Raw genomic sequence first — 14,291 nt, 5'->3', positions numbered from 1 at the left:
ACACAGTAAAATTCCGCTTAAGCGAACTTCGCTCTGCATGAACACCGCTTAAAAGTAACGATAGACAAAAGTAATAATATAGTAGCCAGATTCCGAAAACCGATCATTTATAATTTCTTAAAAACAAATATTTTAATTAATTTCTTTTCTGAAAATTTTAATACATAGTTTAAAATGAAAACAGTTAAAAAAAATCATAGAATTCTGAAACGATCTAAGAATATTATTCATAAAAGAAGTTTGTTGTTCAAGCGATTTCTTTCACATTTACTAACCAATGATAATCTGATGCTCACACTGCTACGATTGGATGTGGAAATCTATTCCTGTATTAAATATAGATTAAGTTGCCTGATGTGCGTTATCCTTTTTTATAGGTCTTCTTAGATTAACACTCTGACATCAGCTTTATTAACATTGCATAAATTTCATTCATTAACAAACTCAGTTTTTTTGTTATTCACAGCAGTTTCATGGTAAAGAAAGTACATATCACTATCATTAAAAAAAAAAAAAAAAAAAAAAATCTGAAAGGTTTTAGATTTTAAATTACGTCCTAAGGGGCGTTTTTTTAACGTTTCGTGTGTTACCTTTATTTATTAAATAACATGTTCTTTGCTCTTAAACCATAAAATTCATTTCAATAACAACGTCGCAAAATAACTTTAAAACGAGCATATCTTTAAAATTTCTGATACTCAGTTCCGCGCGCTGGAGATAAGAAGTTTTTTTTTTTTTTTTTTTTTTTTTTTTTTTTTTTTTTTTTCCCGTAGAGTTGCTCGCTTTGAAATTCTTGAGTTTGTTAATCAAAAATTCGTTAAAGTTTTACAAAATATGAAATCGTTAATAAAACGAATTCCAAATTTCAAATTTGGTCTTCCATATTCGTAGGAGTATTACGTAGGCCCATATTCGTAGGAGTATTACTTCATTCAAAATTCGATGGCTCTATGTACCGTTGTTTTATCATAATAAAAACATACATACATTCATGCAGATTTTTCGTTATTTAATTTCTTCAAATATAATGCAGGACTCTAACATTTGGTGGCAACAGTTTGAAAAGTGAAACGGACATTTATAGTGATTCATCGCAAAACGAAAACAGTAGTCCTTCAGGGACAAAGCCCTTTTGGACTAAAAAGAGAGAGAATTGAAAGATTTAAGATTTTAACGTTCACTCTTAAAGATTTGTTAAGGTTTTCTTATGCTCTCGCTGAGGTGCTAATCTACCAGTCTGCTGTTACAGTCACTCCTACAACCTCATATTTTTTGTCTTTTTAGCTTTATTATTAATCATCATTTTCTTCTATATACAATTCAACAGCAAAATTAAAAAGAATTAAAAGCAGCATTCCAGCTTATGTTTAGAATTCTTGATGCAGTGTTAAGTGTTGGCATACATTTTTCTATTTGTTTTCAGTCTTTTCTCAGTTCATCATATCAATGTTCAGTTTGTATAACAAGATGGCTTGCAAAAAATTTTTTGGTCTTTTTATTATTAACATTTCTGCATTAACTTTAATTATTAAATAGCATGTTCTTCGCACTTACGCCACATAAAATTTGATTCGACAGCAAAATCATAAAATATTTAAGAACAGCATAGGTGTAGAATTTCCAACAGACAGTCTGGCGCATTACAGATAAAAATATTTTATTCCGTACAGTATTGCCATTGCTCACTTCCAAATGCTTGAAGTTTGTTAATCAAAAATTCTTTTTACAAAATATGAAATAGATAATAAACCAATTTCGAAATTCAAAATTCGGGCTACCAGGTGCACATGTTCGGATTGAGGACTATGTTATTCAATATTAGAAGGCTCTAGGTACTGTCTTTTTTCACAATGCGAGAAGCATACATAAATACATGAAGACGGTTCATTATTTAATTATTTTTAAAAACCACAGGACGATAATATTTGCTGGCAACAGTACGAAAAGAGACTCATCATTTATAGTGATTCGACACAGAATTCGAGACTAATAGCCCATTTTGGGATAAAAACGAAAAAAAGAAAAAAAACTTTGAAAGCTTTCAGATTTTATATTAGGCCCAAAGGGACTTTTTTAAAATTTACCCACACTTACACGTTTCGAGGGCATTTGGGATAATCCCTTTGGGCTAAAAAATGTTTAAAAATAACATATCTCTAGAATTTCCGATAGCCAGTCTCGCGCACTGGAGATAAAAATGTTTCCTTCCGTACAATGTTGCCACTGCTCGTTTTGAAATCAAGTTTTTTAATCAAAAATTCGTTGAAGTTTTACAGAATATGAAATAGATAATAAAACAAATTCGAAATTCAAATTTCGGGCTTCCAGATGCCCATATTCAGGTGGAGGACTACCTTATTCAAAATTTGATCGATTTAGGTACCGTTGTTTTTTTACAGTGCGAGAAACATACATATATTCATGCAGCTTCTTCGTTATTTAATTTCTTTGAATATAACACAGGACAACAACATTTGTTAGCAACAATATGGAAAGTGATTCAATGCTTTTAGCAATTTGACGAAAAATGCCGTTGCGAGGCAAATAGCCCTTCTGGGCGAACGCGTCTTTGGGCTTAAAAAAAAAAGTGCTTTTACGTGTAAGTTCTAATTTAGACCTTTATTACAAAAAGCGCATTTTCACTTCTATAATTATACATGTAAACTCCAGGCATGTGTCATAATAATAGGGCAAAAAATTTCAGAAGCTGTTAATTTTGCAGAATAAATTCCTTTCGATTTTTTTCCTGCACTCCATATTATATTAAACATAAAACTCTATATAGAGATTTGAAATTTTAAAATTTCAAGAAGTTGTTGAGTAGTCAAATAAACTGTAGAAGTTTAAATTTATTAACAAGTCATCTTATTATTGCCATTTTTACTTTTATCGGATCCCGTCAGAATGCAAACTAGTTAATTTGTTTAAGTACAGAGTTCTTGAGTTTCAAAGAACAGCTTTTGGCACCATTCTCTGACCGTCTCTCTATTATTTATCACTGCTTCCGAATTACTTAGAGCAGCTTTAGCCTTGGTAACTAACCGTAATTGCTCGAGTAAATTGAGGGCTCGAAACAAAGCTTGTAGACGCGTTTTGTCTTGCAAATCTCATATTTAGTACTTAAATTGTATTTTGTTAATACTCGCAGTCTCCGAACATTGCTTTTGTTGTCACACAGGTTGTGAAAACAGTTAAGCTGACGAATTAAAATTGGTTTATTTAAAAACTTCTGTTTGGGAATTACTTTACTTAAGGGTTCAGAGAGCTTAGTTTGATTCCCGTAAGACAAATTTGGTCAAGAAATTTAATTTCAAAATTTGATATATTTAACGTCATTTCCATCATGCTTTGACGAGATGGTTGATAAATGAATTAGAATAGTTGAAGTAATTAAGTTTATTTTTTCCCATTAAAAGGCATTCAATGATATTCCTTTGCGGTTTTCTAATGGGTAACATTCTTCAGTTTATACTTCCGTTGCAAATGATATGCCAAAGAATTTTCACCCAAATAATTTATAAGTTTTCAAATGCTAAAATAGGCTAATTCAGAAGACAAACAACAAAAATCAGCGTTATATTTACAAAATTTCCACAGGACTAGTTTCGATTGTTTTACCGAACCATCATCCTCAGCTGCAAAACCGCAAATGAACAAGATAGGAAAAAATGATTAGATAAGATAAGATAGCCTGGACAAGAATAAGCAAGTAGCGCCATCTGTTGGCGAAACCAGAACTAAAACATAATTTCTTTAAAGGCCGAAGGTAAATTTGGATTGGAATTAGGATCATTAACTAGAACAGAAAGATTTTTATGAATGTGAAATGCCTCTAGAAAATCCAGTTCTCCAATGGAAGATGTTTTTTGAATAATTTTGGAAGCAGAAAAATTGAAAGTGTGATTTTCGGACCAACAATGTTGCGCAACAGAAGACTTCTGTGTTTCCTTTTTTATAACATATGCCTCATGTTCCTTGACGCTAAATTTTAAGGCTCTCTTAGTTTGGCCAATGTAAATTAAACCACATTGGCAAGGGATCCTATAAATACCCCAGGAATCCATATCCGGAATGGGGTCCTTAAGTATGGAACTCGGAATTTTATTGATGGGAGAATAAACAACCCGAAAGTTAAATTTCTGCAAAATATGTGCAACTTTATAGCTAATTGATGGAAAGGAGGGAAAGACAACAGAATTTTTATAATCTCCTAAAACAAGACCTTTTAGTGTGTTGAGATGAGAATTTTTTAACTGCTTGATTAATAATGTTGGGTGAAAAGCCCCTGTCAATAGCTATTGCTTTTAAATAATTTAGTTCTTCATCAAGGGCTAGTTTGGAGGAGCAAACTTGAAGAGCACGGAAAACATAGGAATAAAATGAAGCTAACTTTTGTTTAGTCGGATGACATGATTTAAAGTGTGGTGGAAGGCAAACCGATGAAGGTTTACGGTAAACCGTAGTACTGAAGTTGGATGTGTTACGTGTGACCAGAATGTCGAGAAACGGAAGAGAATTGCAAGTCTCAAGTTCAAAAGTGAACTGAATAGCAGGATCAATAGAATTCATTGTTGAAAGAACTTTATTTAAATCATCTTTATTACCTTCAAACAGGGTAAAAGTATCGTCTACGTAGCGGAACCATGCCGGGAAGTTTAAAGTTTCAAACAATTTTGATTCATAATAATGCATGTAGATATCAGCCAGGATGGGACTGAGGGGGCTTCCCATGGCTAATCCCTCAGTTTGCTTGTAATATTTATTTTGGAAAACAAAATGTGTTGTGTTTGTTCATTTTTGAGTGAGAGAAATTAGCTCATCAATTTCGATGCTAGAGAAATGAAATTCGCGAAGTCTGGTTTCTAGTCTGGTTTCTGGTCTAAAATAGGCTGTCATAAAATTTCATTTCATTAGCATCATTTTCGAATAATCTTTCAAAAATCATCACACTAAAGATGTTTTTAATGTTTAATTCATACAAAAGTTACGAGTTGGCAACGTATCAATGTCGAAAGCTTTCTAGAATGCGAATTCTGTAAAATTTCATTAAATTATATTGCCATATTTTCCATGGTAATCTTACATAGAAATGCTCGCTAATTAATATGTTAACATCGGAAACCTTTTCCTAAACTGATATGTTATTTTAGTTATGTAGAATTGCAAACATTTTGCTCTTCAATCTATGTATAGACCTTAAATATGATCACTTAATTTAAAATTGAATATCTTGGTGAATTTTTGTCTTATAGAAGTAAAACATTTTGTATTTAATTCTTTATAATAAGTACAAAATTGTCTTAAATATAAGTATAGGGACCGAAGGAATGTATGAAAAATTAATTTTCGTAATTTCTATAAAACTGATTTTTTTAAAATTTAAAAATTTAAATTTAAAAATTTAAAAATGACAAAATATGAATATTTGTGTTATTTAAAACAATTTTGTAACTAGAAGTATATATTTACGACCAATGGTTGCGAAACTGGAGTAAGTACTTTTATGGACACAGTGTATAATATACATAAGGTGTTTACACATTTTTAAAAAGATTTAGGAATCGTTTAATAAATGTTTAAAATGTAAAGATATATGTTCGATCCGACAGCCTTTTTTCTAAACTATAAGTCTGCAGCGTGATTTTCATGACAGAAGGGATTTTGATAAAATTTCCAGGAGTATTGATTTCCATTCCACTACTTTCCACCGTTCATCCATCCTGGCTTGCGCTTAGGAAAAACTTTTTTCAAGAGACCAAAGGCACAATAGTCCGTAAGTCGGGGGTTCTCAACCGGTTGTACGCAAGAGAAAAATGTGGTACGGAAAGAAGCAAAGTATTTTAACTATTTAATTCAAAAATTAAAACCCCAACATCCTGATTGAGGTTTTTCTCTAACACTGGTAAATTTATGCGATCTGAGCTTTGTTCAAGAGTGGTGGTGGTGGTAGTAGTATTTTGTAGTGGTGGTACTAAAGGTTTTCAATTTTTGTTTAGATGGTACGCGTTACTCAAAAGGTTGAGAACCGCTGCTCTAAGTGAAACATCAGGGGCTTTGCAGGAATACATTGAAAAGGTATATATGCAGTATCTGTATCAGTCTTCATTTTTTCAAGGAATGCAATGGTACTTTTCAAAGTATGACTTGTTGCTTTGTCTTGGTGAAATTTCACTCGTTAAAAAACATTGGGAAAAAGAAATGGAAATTTTTTTTTTTTTTAATTTTTTTTTTTTTTTTTTTTTTTTTTTAAATAAATATCGGATGTCAAACTTTCTCTTGATAGTGAAGCTGATTTTAACATTTTTTCTCATTCTTCTTGTTTTTAATTTCTCATTATAAGAGAATCCCGTAACAGTCATTATAAGAGAATCCCGTAACAAACCCCTTTCTTTGCATTGATTTGACAAACCAGGTATGTATTGTTGCGTGCGTACGGGTTCGTTATGAAATGAATGCACAAGTCCGATGAAAAATGAACAAAAATTTATTATTATCACAACAGAAATGCTTAAATTTTCTCAAATTATCATGCAGTATCACAATATCTCACAGTAGTTATCTTTTAACTACTTAAATGTACAATAGAACGTAATTCAAAACAGCTAAAGAACGCTAATCCGCGAATTCGCTATAATCAACAACGGCAGTTTTCTAAACAACAACAAACTAAGCAACTACTACAAACTGAGATGTTTTCCTCCTTTTATAAGATTTTAAAATCACACGCTAGAATTTTCCAGCACTTTCTCGAAATCAAAAAGAGATATTTATTTATTTAACGCACGCGCTCTTGTATTTTTAATTTTTCCGGCTTAGCTTTCTTTTAATATTCGTCACGCGCTGCACTGCGCGAGAAATAAAACCATTTAATTTATAATTGAACTAACATTATCTTTTTAAATAGCAAATTCGTAACACTGCCCCCTTCCCAAGGACTGCACGTCCCGGGCAGTACAATCCCTGGACAGGAAGCTAAACTTACAACTGTGGCATAAATGCAACTGAGGCATAAACATTACATTACAATATCAAACAATATAAACAATAAATGCAATAACTAACTTAAACAAATCAAATGCTATCAAATACTAAATACAAAACAAATACTAAATACAAATCAAATACTAAATGCAAATCAAATCAAATACACATTTATAAACAAAAAGGACCATGGTCTGATACTATTTAGAATTATTTACATTACGTACTATGGCCATAGTAATGAGCTAACCTGTCGTAATGAACGACTTTAGGTTTAGAGTTCGAAGACTTACGAATCCGAACCACGACGTCATTCAGCCTTTTTAGGACTGTATACGGGCCATCCCAAGGTGACTGTAATTTCGGACAAAGTCCTTTCCGTCGAGTCGGATTCCACAACCACACCTTGTCTCCTTCGTGGAACTGATGTTCAGTAGCTCTTGTGTCGTAGCGGGTCTTCATCTTCTCCGTCGCCAAGTTGACTCGCTCTCGAGCAAAGTTGTGCATCACTTCAAACCGGGCCTGGAGATCTTGAATATATTCCTCAGACGATGAAGGAGCATCCGGAGGGCGGCCAAACAATAGATCACAAGGCAGACGAAGGTCACGACCGAAGAGTATCTGTGATGGAGAATAGCCGGTAGTCTCGTGGACAGCACTGCGGTAAGCCAGTAAAAAGAGTGGTAATTTCTTGTCCCAGTCCTGTTGGTTTCTGGAAAACACTAATGAGAGGTTATTAAGGATGGTTCGATTGAACCTCTCTACCATGCCGTCCGACTGGGGATGCAATGGCGTCGTTTGAGTTTTGTCAATGCCGAGTAGTTTGCATAGTTCTTTGATTACTGCCGAGGCAAAATTCCTTCCCTGATCGGAATGTAACTGAAGAGGCACTCCGAACCTGGAAATCCAGTGCTGTATCGTTACCTCAGTTACTGTGACAGCCTCTTGATCAGGAATAGGATAAGCTTCAGGCCACTTGGTGAAGTAATCAATGACAACGAGTATGTATTTGTTGCCATCAGCAGTTCGTGGCAGAGGTCCCAGGATGTCAAAGGCGATACGTTCAAAAGACGCCCCTACGTTGTAACGTTGCAACTTGCCTCGGCTGCGTCTCCTCGTTCCTTTCCGACCTGCACAGGCATCGCAAGATCGGCACCACTTTTGCACGTCATCCTTTGCATTATTCCAGTAAAAGCGCTCACGAACTCTCTGCAAGGTCTTCATTATTCCAAAGTGACCTCCAGTAGGGGTGCTATGTAACTCTTTAAGGACATCCGGAATGCGGGATCTTGGAAGTATAAGTTGCCATCGGAACGTCTTCCCATCATCCGATTCGAATTTCCGGTATAAGACGCCGTTTCGAATGTGAAGTGAATCCCAGAGTGCCCAATATTGTTTGGTTGTAGGACTACAGATAGAAATGTCCTGCCAGGTAGATTTTCTGTTTGATGACTCCATTAAATCAATTATGGGTTTAATGTCGCGGTCTTCCAGCTGGTCTTTCCTAACTTCATCATCACTCCACGGTTCTCGATCAGCCGATGTTGATGTTGTAATTTGTCTTGCGACCGGAGTCAGCAGCTCGTATTTCACTTCCACCCTGGAACAATATCGGCAGCTTTCTTGGCAAGGTCTTCTAGACAGGGCGTCGGCGTTTCCGTGTGATGATCCCTTACGATGACGGATAGTGATGTCATATTCTTGGAGTCTCTGTATCCACCTGGCTATTTGACCCTCAGGATTCTTGAAATTTAAAAGCCAGGTCAATGATGCATGATCGGTGCGGAGCAGGAATTTTCTGCCGTATAGATAGTGATGGAACTGTTCTACAGCTTTGACTATGGCGAGCAACTCTTTCCTGGTGACACAATAATTCCTCTCCGGTTTAGACAGGCACTTGCTCCAGTATGCCACTACACGTTCTTGGCCGTCTATTTCTTGGGACAAAACAGCACCAACACTTTCATTACTCGCGTCAGTGTCGAGAATAAATGGTCGGTCAAGCTGAGGATACGTCAGGATTGGAGCAGATGTTAAAGCCTCCTTTAAGTTGTTAAATGCATCTTCGCATTCTTTTGTCCACAAGAACTTTTGGTTGCTCTCTGTCAGCTTGTGTAGGGGTCTTGCGATGGAAGAAAAGTCCTTCACGAATTTCCTATAGTAGGTGCAGAGCCCTAGGAAGCTTCTCAGCTGATGGACATTTTCGGGACGTTTCCAGGATTTAACGGCTGATACCTTTTCAGGATCCGTGAGCACACCTTCTGCAGAGATGACATGTCCCAGGTAAGTCACTTCCTTTCGGAACAATTTGCATTTAGCGGGACTCAGCTTCAGATTGGCTTCTTTCAGTTTCTGAAGCACCTTCCTAAGATTTTCTAAATGTTCTTCAAAACTCTTTCCGACGATGATGATGTCGTCCAGGTATATGAGGCAGGCTTCGTAGGAAAGGCCTTTCAAAACAGTTTCCATAAGACGTTCGAATGTTGCCGGCGCATTACACAGTCCAAACGGCATCACCTTGAATTGCCAAAGCCCTTGTCCCGTAGTAAATGCCGTCTTTTCTCGGTCTTCAGGCTGTATTTCTACCTGCCAATACCCACTCTTTAAATCAAGTGTTGAGAACACTTGCTGCCAGAAAGAGTGTCTAGAATGTCGTCAATTCTAGGAAGAGGGTAACTGTCTTTCTTCGTAACCTCATTCAACCGGCGATAGTCGACGCAAAATCTTGTTGAGCCGTCTTACTTTCTGACTAGGACGATGGGAGATGCCCATGGACTTACTGAAGGCTCGATGACATCGCTTTCTTCCATATCTTTTAACAGTGTTCGCACCTCTTCCTGTTTAGCAAACGGTAGACGTCTTGAATGTTGCTTGATCGGGGGATGATCGCCGGTATCTATTCTATGTTGTGTCAAACTAGTTCGACCCACGTCAGAAGACGAGCGGGAGAAAACAACTTGAAGATCTTTAATGACGCGATCGGCAGCATTCCTCTCTTTATCAATTTTAATTATTGTTGTACTGTTTAATTGCGCATTCTGCAATAACTCCGATGTAATTCTCTCTGAGGACACGGATTCTTGGATGTTACTCTTTCTTTCAACGGTGGTTACTGGAGTACAATTGGCGACTCTCACCGGGATAACCGTTCTGGATAGGTCGACGAGTGTTGAGGCTACTAGTACTCCTTTTGGGCTATTACAGTTATTGGGATATTCTATGATGCCGTAGCGGAAATTTCTGTTTTCGGCTATGGATCCAGGAAGTAAAATTTCTGTTCTTGCCGGTATTGTGATATTGTCTTGTGCTATGATTTTATGGACAGATTTAACTTCATCATTGACTCCAAATAACGCTATGTCCTCAGATGTAGAATGCAATTCGTTATTTTTAAAGTCCAAGGAAAAATTGTATTTCCTTAGAAAGTCCAATCCGAGTATGCAAGAATCAGTGATCTCTGCTACATATGCCGTGTGATGGTAAGCGGCACTTCCAAACGTGATGTTAGCATTTACTTTTCCATCGATGTTGATCTTCTCACCGGACACAGTCTGTAGGGTAACGCGGGGCGGCGTCCAGATAAGTTTGCTTCCCAGTTGTTGAGCCAAATCTTTTCGGATGATGGTAACGTTGGCTCCTGTATCTATCGTCATATTGCAGGGAACTCCATTAATATGTCCTATTATGAAAAGTCCATTACTGCCGCCTCTCACTGCAGAAACCTGAAGCGCTTTAAACTGGGGCTTTTCATGATCTGGCAACCTCCGCCCCGCGAGATGGCCACTAATTAGTTTCCCTGCTGTTTGTTAGGAGCGGTCTTAGCATCCGTGCCCTGGGGTGTTCTGCAGTTTCGTCGGATGTGTCCTTCAGCACCGCAGTTCCAGCACTTTACGGCCGGTTTCTTGTCACCAATATTCTGTCTCAAGGCGTTCAGTTGTCTAGTTAAATCGTCTAGACGAGCAGTGACTTGATCCCCTGGCTCCTGGACTTGAGCAGCTCTGACTGGATGGCGGTCTCGACGGGTGGCTTGCTGGGCTGCCTCAAATTTCATGGCGTACACTAAAGCGCTTTTCAGATCTTTAACATCCGCCATTCGCAGTGCTTTCTGTATTTCAGGGTCCCGGATGCCATCGATGAAATATTGCAGGGACAGGATTTCCCTTGTTTCTGTCGGGCACTCCGAAAAGGCGTGATGTGACAGCCTTTCAACATCCGTGGCGAGCTCCTGAAGCGTTTCGGTGAGCTTCTGTTGACGAGATTTTAATTGGAGCCTGCTGTAGTCTTTTAAACATTTCTCGCCGAAGCGCAGCTCCAAAGCGCCGGATAGAGCTTCGAAATCTAGCCTTTGATTTTCGGGAAGCGTCTGCAGGATATCCGCTGCGTCTGCTCTCAGAGAAGCGGCGAGATGACAGGCCTTAGCTTGGGAATCCCATCCATTCGCATCCGCAACGATAGAAAATTGTGTCCTATACACCTGCCAGGAGGTCTTCCCATCATATGTAGATAGTTTCAGAACGGAACGAGCAGGCATCGATAAAAATTTGAAACCTTCAGAATTGTTTCCTACCGTCGCTATGCACTTCTTTAGGCTGTCAACTTCTTTGGCGACGGCAGCACAAACCCTATCATCAATTTGTTGTTCGACGGCAGAAATTCTCTCTTCTATATGTTCTTTTACAGAAATTCTTTCTTCTACTTGTTCTTTTACCGAAGAAACTCTTTCTTCTATTTGTCCAACTTTAGTTTCAACCGCATCTATTCTGCCTTCCATAGCCTCAAATTTATTTTCTATTACGCATAGGTAATTTCTCTTTTCATTTCGTCCTGACCTGCTTTCATCTCATTTTTAAGAGATTTCATCTCTTCCTTAACGGATTCCTGGCCCAATTTCATTTCTCCTTTAACGGATTCCTGGCCCAATTTCATTTCTCCTTTAACGGATTCCTGGCCCAATTTCATTTCTCCTTTAACGGATTCCTGGCCCAACTTCATTTCTTCTTTAACGGACCTAATTTCTTCTTTAACAGAGTCTTTCATTTATTCTTTAAATGTAGTAAAGGCTACCATGAATTGTTTTAACTGTTCTTCCATCGCTCTTGTGATTGGCATTCAAAATCCCACTTCTGACACCAAAAATTGTTGCGTGCGTACGGGTTCGTTATGAAATGAATGCACAAGTCCGATGAAAAATGAACAAAAATTTATTATTATCACAACAGAAATGCTTAAATTTTCTCAAATTATCATGCAGTATCACAATATCTCACAGTAGTTATCTTTTAACTACTTAAATGTACAATAGAACGTAATTCAAAACAGCTAAAGAACGCTAATCCGCGAATTCGCTATAATCAACAACGGAAGTTTTCTAAACAACAACAAACTAAGCAACTAATACAAACTGAGATGTTTTCCTCCTTTTATAAGATTTTAAAATCACGCGCTAGAATTTTCCAGCACTTTCTCGAAATCAAAAAGAGATATTTATTTATTTAACGCACGCGCTCTTGTATTTTTAATTTTTCCGGCTTAGCTTTCTTTTAATATTCGTCACGCGCTGCACTGCGCGAGAAATAAAACCATTTAATTTATAATTGAACTAACATTAGCTTTTTAAATACCAAATTCGTAACAGTATATTTTTTTCCTCTTCGTTTTCCATAATAAACAGAATTTTTCTTTCAGTCATGTAAATCCATGCTTCATAAAGGTCACAATGTGTTGTTGTTACGTATGGCTTTATTGGAAATATCATTCCAAACATATAAAACAGCTCAATTATCACACATGAACAATGCTAAATGTATTTCCATTCATCTCCTGCTAAATTGTTTGCATACAAGGTTCTACAAAACATTCTAGGTTGAGACGTCGGCAAAAGCCGGCGAACATTATGTTCCTTATCTTTTTTAAGTTGTAAATCTTGGTTCATTTTTTTATTTATTTGTTGCTGCAGATGTATTTTAAGACTTTGCAATTGATTTCTGTGCTTCTTTCCATGAAAAGTAATGACTGACGGGTTTTCTTTTTCCGATTAATAATGTGTCTTATTTTGCCCTTAGAAATTTTAATATCGTGATTTTCAAAAAGTTTTTCAATTATGAAATGGAAATGTCTCTTTTCAGAAATAGCAAAAACATACCCTTCAGTCCGCAGCTTGTTTATACGCGTCATTTTAAAAGAAGGATAAATTTAAAAACAGCAGACAATATTTCTCATTTCAAAGAAGTTGTTGCCTGAAATTTTTATTCCTAAACCTTTACTTTTTTTGAATTATTTACCGAAATCGTTCTAAAAATGTGTAATATGCATGTATATTCAAGTGTTTAAGTTAAATAATACATGTATATTCAAGTATTCAATTAAAGTAACGACCCTAGTATGAATCGAAAAGTAAATACTCGACTCTAAAGATTTCTAACCTCGAAATGAGATTTGTTAAGAAGTACATATGTATTGTTCTTGAATCGCTCGGTTTGTAAAGCAATGCACGGTTTCAACTCCAGAGATGAATAGATCTTAGGTTCAGTGAAATGGTATGATCTAACTAGACATACAATTTGCTATGTCGCGATCATGATAAACTCATCGCTGATTTCTCGTGGAATGGAAATATTGATGATAAATGACAATGACAGGTAATGCTATGTAATGTAAAATGACGGGACAAACAGGAAAATTTAGTCATTTCTAATTCCAAGAGAAATGCTTAGTTATTAGCAATATTTCACTAAATGTGCTATTATTATTTATTGTGTTTGGTATAATTAATTTTTAAGAGATATTCTTCATTTTATGCTTTGCATGCAATAGCTACAAAATTTCTCTTTAACTTCGACTTCTAAATTACCGTCAAAATAAAGAGATGTATACAACAACATATTATAATTATTTGCATATTTCCTTCTTTTTAAATTTTTAGGAGTAATTATTTTCAAATAATGTTTTTGTTTATTCATTTTTACATGTAGAAACAAATTTTTAAGTATCTAAAATAGTAATACATTTTGAAAATCGCTAGTTTTAGCTAACAATTGAATTCTTTACAATTCCTGTTTAGTGTATAAGTGGTGGGTATGGGATAATAAATACTATTTTGCCGAAAAAAAGCTCGATTTTTTGTAATAGTTTACATAGCGCTTTTGGTAGTAAATATTTTTCACTAAAAAGCGATTTCTATTTTTGATGCTTTTAAGTAGGAAAGAATTTACGTCATCTTTGACGTATGAAACTGGAATCAACTTTTTTTGTGATTCCATATCAAAATGTATTGTTCTTACGAAGAATTTTAACTGTTATCAGTTACAATG

General features: G+C 36.0%; 2 protein-coding genes across 3 annotated transcripts in view; one reads left to right on the top strand and one right to left on the bottom strand.

Moving 5' to 3' along the window:
- Positions 1-14,291, top strand: part of LOC118205459 (pancreatic lipase-related protein 2-like) — a 124,450-nt gene that overhangs the window by 13,903 nt on the left and 96,256 nt on the right. The window lies entirely within an intron of this gene.
- The window catches only part of LOC146996224 (cytochrome P450 2J2-like), a 39,736-nt gene that overhangs the window by 19,048 nt on the left and 6,397 nt on the right, over positions 1-14,291 (bottom strand). The window lies entirely within an intron of this gene.

This window comes from Stegodyphus dumicola, chromosome 7 (assembly GCF_044657685.1).
Source record: "Stegodyphus dumicola isolate Sdum_Otavi_A_Nest chromosome 7, ASM4465768v1".
Lineage (NCBI taxonomy): Eukaryota > Metazoa > Arthropoda > Arachnida > Araneae > Eresidae > Stegodyphus > Stegodyphus dumicola.
This window is presented reverse-complemented; position numbering and strand designations above follow the sequence as displayed.